At 48.3% G+C, this 14,285-nt stretch overlaps 1 protein-coding gene and 1 non-coding gene across 2 annotated transcripts in view; both read left to right on the top strand.

Moving 5' to 3' along the window:
• The window catches only part of enpep (glutamyl aminopeptidase), a 148,591-nt gene that overhangs the window by 24,569 nt on the left and 109,737 nt on the right, over positions 1-14,285 (top strand). The gene's annotated exons all lie outside the window — the stretch shown is intronic.
• trnak-cuu (transfer RNA lysine (anticodon CUU)) lies at positions 1,206-1,278 on the top strand. Its single transcript has one exon. It is a non-coding gene; the product is annotated as a tRNA-Lys (tRNA).

Below are 14,285 nucleotides of genomic sequence, written 5' to 3'. Positions count from 1 at the left end.
TTCCTCCCACAGTCCAAAGTTGTTCGGGTTAGGTGGATTGGCGATGCTAAATTGCCCTTGGTGTCCAAAATTACCCTTTGTGTTGGGTGGGGTTTCTGGGTTATGGGGATAGGGGGGAGGTGTGGACCTTGGCTAGGGTGCTCTTTCCAAGAGCTGGTGCAGACTTGATGGGCCGAATGGCCTCCTTTTGCACTGTAAATTCTATGATAAAATATGAAAAAAACCAACAGCCAATATAAAAGGGAATTCAAAGTCTTTGATAGGGATGTAAATGGTAAAAAGGTGGTTTAAGGAGGTGTGGAGTTGATTCGGGGCCAAAAGGGGATTTACACAGAGACAGATTGATGTACTCATTGAATACTTGGCATCTGTGTTCACCAAAGATCAGGATACTGAGCAGGAAATGGTGAAAGAGGACACATAGCAGACATTTGAGGGGTTTAAAATTCATGGCGGCACAGTGGTTCGCACTGCTGCCTCACAGCACCAGGGATCTGGGTTCATTTCCGGCCTTGGGTGACAGTGTGGAGTTTGCACTTTCTCGCTGTGTCTGCATGGGTTTCCTCCCACAGAGCAAAGGAGTGCAGGTTATTGAATTGGCCATGTTAAATTGCCCCTTAATTTCCAACGATGTGCAGGTTAGGTAGGGTTACGGGAATAGGGCAGGGGGGTGGGTGCTCTTTCGGAGGGTCGGTGCATACTTGATGGGCAGAACGGCTTCCTCCACTGTAGGAATTCTATAGTTCTATTGAATAAGCTGTCTGTATTTGGAATTGATAAGAAACCAGGACCGGAGGGGACGCATTCAAGGATACTGATGGAAATGAAAGCAGAAATTGCAGAGGCCCTGGCCATAATTTTCCAGTCTTCCTTCAACTCAAGGGTGGTGCCAGAGGCCTGAGAATTGCAAATTTTACAATTGTATTCAAAAAAGCGTGATGTGGAGATGCCGGCGTTGGACTGGGGTGAGCACAGTAAGAAGTCTTACAACACCAGGTTAAAAGTCCAACAGGTTTGTTTTGAATCACTAGCTTTCGGAGAACTGCTCCTTCCTCAGGTGAATGCCAAAAAAGCGTGTGAAGATACTACAGATCAATCAGCAACTACAGATCAATCAGCTTAATGTTGGCGATGAGGAAGCTCAGGACAAATTAAGTGACAATTGGACAAATGTGGGCTAAGAGGAAAGAGAAAAATAAAGCGGAGCCCAGCTAGCTCAGTCGGTAGAGCATGGGACTCTTAATCCCAGGGTCATGGGTTCGAGCCCCACGTTGGGCGCTTCAATTTCCTTATACTGGGGCTGTTTAGCACAGGGCTAAATTGCTGGCTTTGAAAGCCAGCAGCACGGTTCGATTCCCGTAACAGCCTCCCCGAACAGGCGCCGGAATGTGGTGACTAGGGGCTTTTCACAGTAACTTCATTTGAAGCCTACTTGTGACAATAAGCGATTTTTATTCATTTTCATTTCAAGTCAGCACAGATTTGTTACAGTAAAGTTGTGCATAATCAACCTGCTGGAGTATTTTTGATGAGGTAACAGAAGGTTGCTGAAATTAATACTGATGCTGTGATGCGCAGAGACTTCCAGAAGGCATTTCATAAAAACCCACACAACCGACTTATAGCAAGGTTATAGCAAATGGGACAAAAGGGACAGTCACAACATGAATACAGAATATTCTGTGTGACAGTAAACTGAGCAATGGGGAATAGATGTTTCTCAACTGGACGAAGTTTTGTCGTGGACTTCCCCAGATGTCAGTGTTAGGACCCTTGCTCTTCCTGATACATATTAATAACCTAGACCTTGGAGTACAGGGCACAATTTCAAAACTTGCTGATGATATAAAACTATGAAAGCGCTGTGAACTGTGGATAGTGTGGGACTTCAAAGGGAGATAGGTTGGTGGAATGGCCAGATGAGTGCCAGGTAAAAATTAATGCCGAGAAGCATAAAGTGATTCATTTTAGTGGAAGAATATGGAGACAATGGGCGAGATTCTCTGTCTGAGAGACTATGGGCTGGATTATCCGATTCTGAGGCTATATCCGGAGCATGTGTCTAGTATTACGAACAAAACTACAACGCCCCACCGCACCAATACTCCACCTGGTGAATGTATACTGCAGCGCCACGTAACCCCCCAGCATTCCCTGCAGATATGGATTGAGAATTGCTGGGTCCGTGGTCGTGCATGCGCACGGCGGCGACCTGCCGCGGTCATGGTGTACAACATGGCGCCAGCCGCGCGCACACCCGTCCTGCCAGATAGTGTCCCCCTATAACCCACCTCGCCACCCCCCACCAGTCCCTCCAGCCCCTGCCAAAGCTCTCCTGGCCAGCGGAAGGGTCACCACAGCCCCCCCCTTCCCCCGCAACTGTGGCGGTGCTGGACACAGTCTGCAGCCACCATGCGAGGTTGCCAAAACCTCGGACCACAAGTGATCCACACCGTCGGAAAGTCGGCCCATCGGGGGCGGAGCATCTGGGGAGGGCCTTCAAGTGATATGCTGAGGCCGTCCCAACAGCATGCGCCATACGTAGCGACGATGATATTTTGGAGGGGCTAGAGCATCCAAAAACAGGCGCCGCCCCAATTTTGGCATCAAAAGGAATCTCCGGCCAATTGGCGAATGCAATTTTGGCGTCGGCAATCGGAGAATCCCGTCCCGTGTTACCTGCAGGAGCTGAATTGCATGAGTTTTATCATCCATTTTTTTTTTTAACAATACAGCGCAGTACAGGCCCTTCGACCCACGATGTTGCACCGAAACAAAAGCCATCTAACCTACACTATGCCATTATCATCCATATGTTTATCCAATAAACTTTTAAATGCCCTCAATGTTGGCGAGTTCACTACTGTAGCAGGTAGGGCATTCCACGGCCTCACTACTCTTTGCGTAAAGAACCTACCTCTGACCTCTGTCCTATATCTATTACCCCTCAGTTTAAAGTTATGTCCCCTCGTGCTAGCCATTTCCATCCGCGGGAGAAGGCTCTCACTGTCCACCCTATCCAACCCCCTGATCATTTTGTATGCCTCTATTAAGTCTCCTCTTAACCTTCTCTCCAATGAAAACAACCTCAAGTCCATCAGCCTTTCCTCATAAGATTTCCCCTCCATACCAGGCAACATCCTGATAAATCTCCTCTGCACCCGCTCCAAAGCCTCCACGTCCTTCCTATAATGCGGTGACCAGAACTGTACGCAATACTCCAAATGCGGCCGTACCAGAGTTCTGTACAGCTGCAACATGACCTCCCGACTCCGGAACTCAATCCCTCTACCAATAAAGGCCAACACTCCATAGGCCTTCTTCACAACCCTATCAACCTGGGTGGCAACTTTCAGGGATCTATGTACATGGACACCTAGATCCCTCTGCTCATCCACACTTTCAAGAACTTTACCATTAGTCAAATATTCCGCATTCCTGTTATTCCTTCCAAAGTGAATCACCTCACACTTCTCTACATTAAACTCCATTTGCCACCTCTCAGTCCAGCTCTGCAGCTTATCTATATCCCTCTGTAACCTGCTACATCCTTCCACACTATCGACAACACCACCGACTTTAGTATCGTCTGCAAATTTACTCACCCACCCTTCTGCGCCTTCCTCTCGGTCATTGATAAAAATGACAAACAGCAACGGCCCCAGAACAGATCCTTGTGGTACTCCACTTGTGACTGTACTCCATTCTGAAAATTTCCCATCAACCACCACCCTCTGTCTTTCAGCTAGCCAATTTCTGATCCACATCTCTAAATCACCCTCAATCCCCAGCCTCCGTATTTTCTGCAATAGCCGACCGTGGGGAACCTTATCAAACGCTTTGCTGAAATCCATATACACCACATCAACTGCTCTACCCTCATCTACCTGTTCAGTCACCTTCTGAAAGAACTCAATAAGGTTTGTGAGGCATGACCTACCCTTCACAAAGCCATGCTGACTATCCCTGATCATATTATTCCTATCTAGGTGATTATAAATCTTGTCTCTTATAATCCCCTCCAAGACTTTACCCACTACAGACGTGAGGCTCACCGGTCTATAGTTGCCGGGGTTGTCTCTGCTCTTTTTGAACAAAGGGACCACATTTGCTGTCCTCTGGCACTATTCCTGTAGCCGATGATGACATAAAAATCAAAGCCAAAGGTCCAGCAATCTCTTCCCTGGCCTCCCAGAGAATCCTAGGATAAATCCCATCAGGTCCCGGGGACTTATCTATTTTCAGCCTGTCCAGAATTGCCAACACCTCTTCCCTACGTACCTCAATGCCATCTATTCTATTAGCCTGGGGCTCAGCATTCTCCTCCACAACATTATCTTTTTCCTGAGTGAATACTGACGAAAAATATTCATTTAGTATCTCGCCTATCTCTTCAGACTCCACACACAATTTCCCATCCCTATCCTTGACTGGTCCTACTCTTTCCCTAGTCATTCGCTTATTCCTGACATACCTATAGAAAGCTTTTGGGTTTTCCTTGATCCTTCCTGCCAAATACTTCTCATGTCCCCTCCTTGCTCGTCTTAGCTCTCTCTTTAGATCCTTCCTCGCTACCTTGTAACTATCCATCGCCCCAACTGAAACTTCACACCTCATCTTCACATAGGCCTCCTTCTTCCTCTTAACAAGAGATTCCACTTCCTTGGTAAACCACGGTTCCCTCGCTCGACGCCTTCCTCCCTGCCTGACCGGTACATACTTATCAAGAATACGCAGTAGCTGATCCTTGAACAAGCCCCACTTATCCAGTGTGCCCAACACTTGCAGCCTACTTCTCCACCTTATCCCCCCCCCCCAAGTCACGTCTAATGGCATCATAATTGCCCTTCCCCCAGCTATAACTCTTGCCCTGCGGTGTATACTTATCCCTTTCCATCATTAACGTAAACATTTGTGGTCAGGATGCAATTCCATATTCCTTGCCATGCAAATTTATACATGGCGAGGAATCCGAGTGATTCACAGGGAATCCCGATATCAGGCCGTCTTCTTGAACAGATGGCCCGATAGTGGAGTCCCATGACAGGCACCCTCCCCCAATATCACAAATCAACCCTCCACACCTCAAAATCAGCCAGAACACCACCCCACCCAGTGCACTGCAGACTGGCCACGACCCTACCTACCGTCAGATTGCCTGAATGCCCCTCTATCCCAAAGTACAGGCGCGGTGATCTGACCTGTCCCCCCCACAGGGCCACCTCTAATAAGGGAACCTCCCTCCCCGTGATCGCTGTAATGGGGACCCCCCACAGGGACCCATGTAACAGGGGACTCCCACAGAAACCTCCTGCCTAAAGGAACCCCCACACACTGATCCCCCCCCCCCCTCACACACACACAAACAGTCCCCCCCAGAAAACAGGACCTGGGGCGAAATTCTCCCGAAACGGTGTGATGTCCGCCGACTGGCTCCCAAAACGGCACCAATCAGACGGGCAAAGGTGCGGAATGCTCCCAACATTGAGGGGCTAGGCCGACGCCGGAGGAATTTCCGCCCCGCCAGCTGGCGGAAAAGGCCTTTGGTGCCCCGCCAGCTGGCGCGGAAATGACATGTCGGGGCGGCACATGCGCGGGAGCGTCAGCGGCCGCTGACAGTTTCCCACACATGCGCAGTGGAGGGAGTCTCTTCCGCCTCCGCCATGGTGGAGACCGTGGCGGAAGGGAAAGAGTGCCCCCACGGCACAGGCCCGCCCGCAGGTCGGTGGACCCCGATCGCGGACCAGGCCACCGTGGGGGCACCCCCCGGGGTCAGATTGTCCCGCGCCCCCCCCAGAGCCCGCCCGCGCCGCCTTGTCCCGCCGGTAAATAGGTGCTTTAATTTACGCCGGCGGGAAAGGCAATTTATCGGCGGGACTTCGGCCCATCCGGGCCAGAGAATCGAGCGGGGGGGTGGGGGCCCGCCAACCGGCACGCCGCGATTCCCGCCCCCGCCGAATCTCCGGTGCCGGACACTTCGGCAACCGGCGGGGGCGGGATTCACGGCAGCCCCCGGCGATTCTCCGACCCGGCGGGGGGTCGGAGAATGACGCCCCTTGTCTGGAAGCTGGAGAGCTGTCCAGTTAGAGGCTTTGGGAGGAATGACAGTTGTAATATTTACCTTGCAGCTCCACTTGTGCATTCCTCGAAGGTGAGCAGTGTTGCCTGCCTCTGGTTCCCACAGATTCACTTTCTGTAATCCAGTCATAGCTTTCCAGTCGTAGTTTGTGATTGACAGCTCATAAAAACCATCTATTGCTCTGATCGATTCATATCTCTTCATACCTAAGTGGTGAAACCCCAATGTTTGTAAAATTGCCCACATCAAAGAGCGGTAAGAGCGATGAAATCACACACTTGGGTGATTGGATTACCCACAGTGAATCTGTGGGAACCAGGTGCAGGCACAGCTGCTCACCTTTAAGGAACAAACACATGAAGCTGCAAGGTAGGTAATACAGCTATAAGGCATCCCAAAGCCCCTGTCTGCAAGCAAACAGACAGGGGTCTTTTTTCTGGGCGGGCTCTTTGTTGGGGGGGGGGGGCGGGATCTATGTGTGGGGCTTCCGTTAGACAGGGGGTCCCTGTGGGGCATCCCCTATTACAGGGGTCCGTGGGGGGTCCTATTACAGGAGTCGCTGAAGGGGGGGGGGGGAGTTCCCCCATTACAGGAGTCCCTGTGGGGAGAGGGTCAGGACAACCCCGCACTTAGGAGGATAGGGAGAACCCTAACAGGGAACCCTGCTTAAATGGACTCCCCCTTCCCCACACACACACACAGAACACCCCCAAAAATGAGCCCCCTGTCTGGAAGCTAGAGTGCAGTCCAGACAGGCAGTGAGAATAATTACAGCTGGAACACTTACCTTGCAGCATCACATGTCCATTCCTGGAAGGAAAGCAGCCGTAACCAGCGTCTGGATCTCACAAATCCATTAGCTGCAACCCATTCATAGCTTTCTAGTAGTGGTCTGTGATTGGCAGCTTCTATAAACTATCTGAAGCTTTGATTCATTGATCTTCCTTCACGGTTCAGTGTCCTAAGTGGTGAAAGCACAATATTTGTAAACATTGATCACATCAAAGAGAGGTTGGATTTGGATTTGTTTTTATTGTCACGTGTACTGAGGTACAGTGAAAAGTATTGTTCTGCGTACAGTCCAGACAGATCAATCCAAACGTAAGTACACAATGGAAATACATAGGCACAGGCAACAGGTGAAGCAAACGGAGTGCAGTACTACTCAGTAGATGGACTGGGCTGTGTTCACGACTCTCTGGTTTCTCATGGTCTTGGGCCGAGGAGTTGACATACCAGTCTATGATGCAGCCAGGTAGGATTCTTTCTATGGTCCATTTGTAAAAAGTGATAAGAGTCAATGTGGACATGCCGAATTTCTTTAGTTTCCGAAGGAAGCGTAGCTGTTGTTATGCTTTCTTGGTCGTAGCGTCAACATGGGTGGAACAGGATAGATTGTTGGTGACATACACACCTAGGAATTTGAAGTTGTCAATCATCTCCACCTTGGCACCATTGATGCAGACAGCGTGTGTACAACATTCGCTTCCTGAAGTCAATGTCCAGCTCCTTAGTTTTGCAGACATTGAGGGACAGATTGTTGTTGTTACACCACTCCACTAGGTTCTCTATCTCCCTCCTGTATTCTGACTTATCGTTGTTCGAAATCCAACCCACTACGGTCGTGTCATCAGCCAACTTATGGATGGAGTTGGAGCCAAGTTTGCCACACAGTCGTGTGTGTACAGGGAATATAGTAGGGGGCTAAGTACGCTGCCTTGCGAGGCCCCGGTATTCAGGACTATCGTGGAGGAGGTGTTGTTGTTTAGCCTTACTGATTGTAGTCTATGGGTCAGGAAGTCGAGAATCCAGTTGCAGAGGGAAGTGCCAAGTCCTAGGTTTTGGAGCATTGCTATGAGCTTGGCTGGGATTATGATGTTGAAGGCAGAGCTGTTGTCAATGATAGGAGTCTGACGTAGGAGTCCTTGAGTCGAGATGCTCCAGGAATGTGTGTGGGGCCAGGGAGATGGTGCCTGCTGCGGAACTGCTGTGGCGGTAGTGAATTGCAGTGGATCAAAGCATTCTGGGAATATGGAGTTGATGTGTCTCATGACCAACCTCTTGAAGTAAGTGCATTCCAAGCACTAAGTGCATTCTAATCACACACGCGTGTGATCTCACTGCATTTATCTGTCATTCTTTTCACAGCCCCTGTCTGGACTGCTCGCTAGCTTCCAGACAGAGGTCTCATTTCTGGGGCGTCAAGGGGGGGCCGTGTTGGGGGGGGGGGGTTGGTCTGTGGGGGAGGTCCTTTTAGGCAACGTGTCTGCGGGGAGGTTCCTGGGGAGTTCCCCTAATACAGGGGTTCCTGTGGAGGGGTTCTCCCTATTACAGGAGTCCCTGGTGGGGGCCCCCTATTACATTGGTCCCTGTGAGGTGTCCTTTTACCGGGGTCCTTTGGGGGATCTCCCTATTACAAGGGTCCCGGGGGGGGGGCCTTTTGGGTCACCTCCATATGTGTGGGTGGGGTGCAATCCAGGGCTGGGGGGGTTGCTGTGCAGCGTGGGAGGCTGAGTTCGGGGCCGATTTTCAGTGGGAGGGGGCCGGGTGGCCGGCTGTGGGACCTCGATATCGGCTACCCGCTCAATATGGCGGCCCGATAGCAGTATTCCCTGGGAATCCCTCGTATTTCACACCATGCATATATTTGCATGGCAAGGAATACAGAATTGGTTAACGGTTTACGCTCCCAGGAGGATTGCAAACCGACTGCAAACTCCGGTGGGAGAACACAAAGCGGGATTTACCATCCTGCTGCACCCGTTTTCTGGTGCCGCGTTCCCCCGCCGGCAGCAGGATCCTATGTCCCCGTTGCCGGCCAATGGGGTTTCCCTATTCTGGACACCCCCACGCCGTCGAGAAATCTATGGGCGTGAGTGCGAAGCCGGCAAAACGGAGAATCCCGCCCAGAATCTTTTCCTGCAGTGGGGAACTAAACTCGCTGACAAGACCGGCTCCTCAGAGATCAAGGCACCATTTTTAAAGTGTGCCCAAATCTCAAAGTGAGGTTGCGAGTCACCACACTGCCTACCCACGGACATCGCGCCCCACCCCCTACGCAGACATGGGCAACACCAACAACCCATGACCCCCAAGTGGCAAACCCCCTTCCATCACTAAAAGTCTGCAAGTCCCCCTCCCACCACCCAGACCCATTGAGTGTTATTGTGTTCAAGTGACCTTTCAATTTCCCTGCCACACGTTCAGAGTTAGCTCTCACTGCAACTCTGAAATTTACGCAAAGTAGGACATGAGTACTTATCAAGTTTGCCTACAATTCTTTACAATTTTAATGGCAACGTTAATGCATCCAAAATAAATTGACTAATGGTAGGTCTGAAATGATAAGTTATTTGGAATGAACCCATTTGCTGCTTTGCTATAATTTCAGGGTCCATCTTTAAATGAATATTGAAGGTGATGATTCACTTCCACCATTAATGGATGCAAATGATGGAACCCATTTGTGACCACCAGCCTCAATGTTACAAAATAATTTCGGAATATACTGAATGATTCTCACCTTCTTTAAAAACAGATAGTTCATGTGATGAATTCAAAACATGAGCAGATCTTCTTCAGTTCTCTGTCTGAAGGCAGGTCCGAGGCACTGCATTGGAACCTCCATCACCGATAGGGCAAAGAGGCAGGTGCAAGATGCACCCCAGCCAAAACCGAATCAAACCAATCTGACCATCCAGCCAACTAGCACCAATGCACCTCCCCCAAGGGGTGGCAATATGCACTTAATGTGCATATTGTAGTCTGAGGCTGTGCAGAGCGATGGCAGAGGCTCTGATTCTTTCCATTGCATGATTAACCAGGAATCTCTGCCACCCTTACAGTCCGTCAATGGCGTATGCTGCAAGACTTTACAAGTTGATACTTGTTTGGCCGCATTACGCCCGCACTTTCCTTGACCATCAAGTTCTGGAGTCAGACTTGGTCACGGAGCTTCTGGTTCAGAGGCAGTGTCGCTATCCATTGCGCCACAAGGTCTCTTATAGGCAGACACATAGAAATACTTAATTACATATTTCCATTGGCAGGTTTGTGGTCTCTCACAGCTATGGGCTTCAATGGTACCAAAAGCTATGATGGTGCAATATTGGAGGTATCTTTCAGATGAGATATTAAACCAAGGCTTCGACTGCACTCTCAGGTGGGCATAAAAGATTCAACAGCGTCATTCAGAAAATAACAGGGTAGTTATCTTGGTGTTCTGACCAACATTTATCCACCAACCAAATTAGTACATTACTAAAAGTATCACTAAAATATTTAATTGTTTATCTCAGTGCAGTTTATGGGACCTGATGCAGGAATCGCCACAGTTCTTTGCAGTAAGACAGTGACCGTACTTTAATAAATAATTCAAAGATTGTGACAAGTTTTGCAATAGTCTGAGTTGATGAAAGGCGCAGTATGGATGCATATGCCTTTTCTTCACTCTTACCTCCTTTCTATGTTTCTATTGGCTGTCCCAGACAGCCTCTTCTCAAAGTCTTTAGTAGTGACAATAAACTGCTGATTGTACCAAAATCAGTCTTGTTGAATTGAAAAAATCTTCCTGCATCAGTGTTAATCATGTCATCAAAATGGGGGCAAGAGCCATGGAGACAGATTTGTGATGAACGTTTTCATCATTCAACAGCAACTTAGGGGCCAGAAAACACTTTTTCAATCATACTCTATTGTTTACATTACAGATTACTGCAATAACTGCTGTCACTATGGCATAACCAGTGTTACTAACTGTATTCTCATCAATTTTAATAGCCTTTGAAAAAGTATGTTTTAATATCTACTATTCGGTTGTAAAAGGCAACAAAGGGCCTTATTAATTTACAAAATATCTCACTGCAATCTTTGTGGAGCTTGGTAGATATTGGTCAGAATTTTACATTGTTTAAGCAGGTGCACATGAAATAGTGTTCGAAGATTTGGGGCCCACGGAGTGCATGATGTTTCGGTCGGCGGACGCATGTGGGAGTCAGCAGTGTGCCCGCCGACACTTAATCAGCCATTTAAGGCAATTAAAAGGGTGATGGAACGGCCACCTTGAATACATCGCCACACAGCAGCATGCCAATTTATTACCCATCTTTGCTGAGCACAGTAGATCATCCAGTCTTTTGCAGCACTGGATCCAGGTGCGACGCACAATTTCATGCCGAGTGACCTGGGTGACCAGGCCTACTTTGGTGTGGTGGCCTCCTCTTGCCATCACGTGACATGAGAATGTCCCGCCCAACATTCACTGCTTCCACTAGAATGCACAGGGGCGGAATGCCAATTACCATTGCCCTCCTGCCTGGTGTGCCCAGCAGGTGTTAAGGCTATAAATGATGCCAATGTTTGTAATCTTTCCTGGGACAGCTCCCAGTGGCTCCTCAATGACTCCTGTCAACCTTCAGGCGTTTGCCGAGAGTTTAAACCCTCCACCAGAATCCTACTGGACCCAACGCCCTCCACGCTCAAACCCCTGCTGGTGCTTAATTGGCCAGCCATTATGAAATCGCATTCAGGTTCCAATTGCATCTGGATGGGGAAAACACAACCTCTTCCGAGCCCGACGATCTTGCACGCACAATGGTGCAAAATTCAGACCATTGAAATTGTGCTTGGTGTGCCTTGTTTCAACGGAAACCTGAAAAAGTTAACTTTGTCTATCCATTGAGACCCACAATCTCACACTTTTACAAGTTTTTTTTAGCCAATCAAAAGCACAGAATGAGAAGGTTGGTAATAATTGATTAGATACGGAAGGAACTCTGTTAAATGAGTTGCCTCATCAATGTCTCTGGAATATCACAGCACTTAGATGTATCAGCTCTTTGTAAGGAGAAATTCTGGAAGATACACTCAAGATGTTTAATAAATCTGGTCAATTTCCTTGCACCAAATTGGAAACTGTATCTGAGCCAAATAGGTAATTTTTACTATTTAGAATTGGCTGTTTTTAATCTCAGTCTATGTCCATTTTTCACAAAAAAGTAGAATGCTTTTGTGTAATATTCAATGAAATTGCAATGAGCACTGGTGTAAATATACACTTGAATATTTCCAATTATTAGGTGTAAAATAATTAAATAATGCTCCTGATCCACTTAAGTAGGGTTCTCTTTCCAAGGGCCGGTGCAAACTCGATGGGTCAAATGGCCTCCTTTTGCACTGTAAATTCTATGATTCTATCAAAGAGTTTGGAATCTTCTCCGGCTACAAACTCAACTGGAACAAAAATTAAATCTTCCCAGTGAACCCGCACGGGAGAGGGACAGAGCTGGTGGGACTGACATTTAAACAACCCTGTAGCACGATCAATCACTCACGAGACGAGAAGAGATGGAGTCAATCGATGGCTTTATTACGCAGACTTGTTCCCCAGCAGCACAGCTACAGAATGCGGCTGCTGGGAGAACCCGGGCTCTTATACTCCGCCTTACTGGGTGGAGCCAGTAGGTGGCTGATCTAATCGGGACCCAGCGTCTATCCACCAATAGCCTCTCGGCATCACAGGGTACCGTAATACCCCTAATACATACCACCACAAAGCCCAAAACAAATTCCACTACCTGGGAATCCAAATTGTCCATGACTGGACACGGATCCACAAATGGAATCTGACTAATCTGGTGGAGGAAGCAAAGACGAACCTGCACAGGTGCGACATGCTCCCACTCTCCCGGGTCGTGAGTATGCATCAAAATGAACTACTGCCCAGGTTCCTCTTCCTGTTCAGATCCATACTGATCTAGAGCCCCCAGGCCTTTTTCACCACAACAGACAAAATGATTATGGAGTTTGTGTGTTGTGGTGGTGGGGGGAGGGGAAGAACCCAAGAATCCCCAAAAAGGTACTACAGAGATGATGAAGCATGGGAGGCCTGCCCTCCCAAACCTGCAATACTAACACTAGGCAACCACAGCGAAAAGAGTGAGGGGATAGGGTAAGGGAGCCAGAAGCAGAATAGGTAAGGATGGAGGAGAATTCCTGCAGAGGAACATCCCTTTGGGCTCTTGCCACAGCAACATTCCCATTCCCGCCAGCCAAACAGTCTACAAGCCCAGTGGTAATAGCATGGAACCACCTAAGGCAGCACTTTGGTCTGACTGAAATGCGCATCATGGCACCCATCTACAACAATCACTGATTCACGCCAGCCATATTGCATCCCGCCTTCAAGAGTTGGAGACAGTGCGAGATGACATTGATAGTTCGAAACTTCTGCACATACGACAGACTAGCGACATAAGAGGAACTGACAGAAAACTAACCAAAGGGAATAAACTATGACATTTACAAATCAAAAACTTCCTCCACAATCAGATGACATCATACCCACAGACACCGAGACACCCAATGATACAGGAACTGCTGGATGCAGGCAAATTAGGTGGGGTGGAACTGCGGGGACCTGTTTACGGCTGTTAGAGAAGGGGGGGGGGGGGGGCAAAACCCAACAAGAAGACCGCGGGACGCAAGGGGCACAAAGGCAAGGGGATAAACCCAAGTGCAAAAAAAAAACTAGATGGCATAATAACAAACAAAGCAAACGCAAGCCAGGGCTAACATCAAGCAATGAAGCAGAGGCTGGCTGGCCAAATAAAATACACAGCTACCAAAGAGGAACGAGCTGGCAACTGTAACTATATATAGCGGATCTAGTCAAACTCGGGCGGACCTGTCTGATTTTCTTCTTTTTAGTAAATATTACTGTCAAATTTCTTCGTTTTTCTGTAATATGTATATATTTTGGCACTTCTAATGTATAAACTACAAACACACTCAATAATAAACCGTTGAATTACCATTGGCAATAGAAGCAGATAACCATCTATCACTGAGATGACACCGCTGTTTCCTACTTAAATGGAGACATTATGTAGTTTAAAAAAAATGGTTTTATGACTCTTAAAATAATGTCATGCGCACTGCATGAGTATTACCAGCTGTATTCCCAGCTGAACACCCCATGATTAACAGCCTGGGGCTTACCAATGGGTTACCATTGACCAGAAACTTAACTGGACAAGCAATATAAATACTGTGGCTACAAGAGCAGGTTAGAGGTGAGGAATCCTGCGTGAGTAACTCACCTCCTGACTCTGGAAAGCCTGTTCACCACCTGCAAGGCACAACACAGGAGTGTGATGGAATAATACACCCTCCCACATGGCCCGCTCACTCTTCCAACTTCTCCCAT

This window comes from Scyliorhinus torazame, chromosome 3, assembly GCF_047496885.1.
Source record: "Scyliorhinus torazame isolate Kashiwa2021f chromosome 3, sScyTor2.1, whole genome shotgun sequence".
NCBI lineage: Eukaryota > Metazoa > Chordata > Chondrichthyes > Carcharhiniformes > Scyliorhinidae > Scyliorhinus > Scyliorhinus torazame.
The sequence above is the reverse complement of the archived record's forward strand: the minus strand, read 5'-3'. Positions and strand labels throughout refer to the sequence as shown.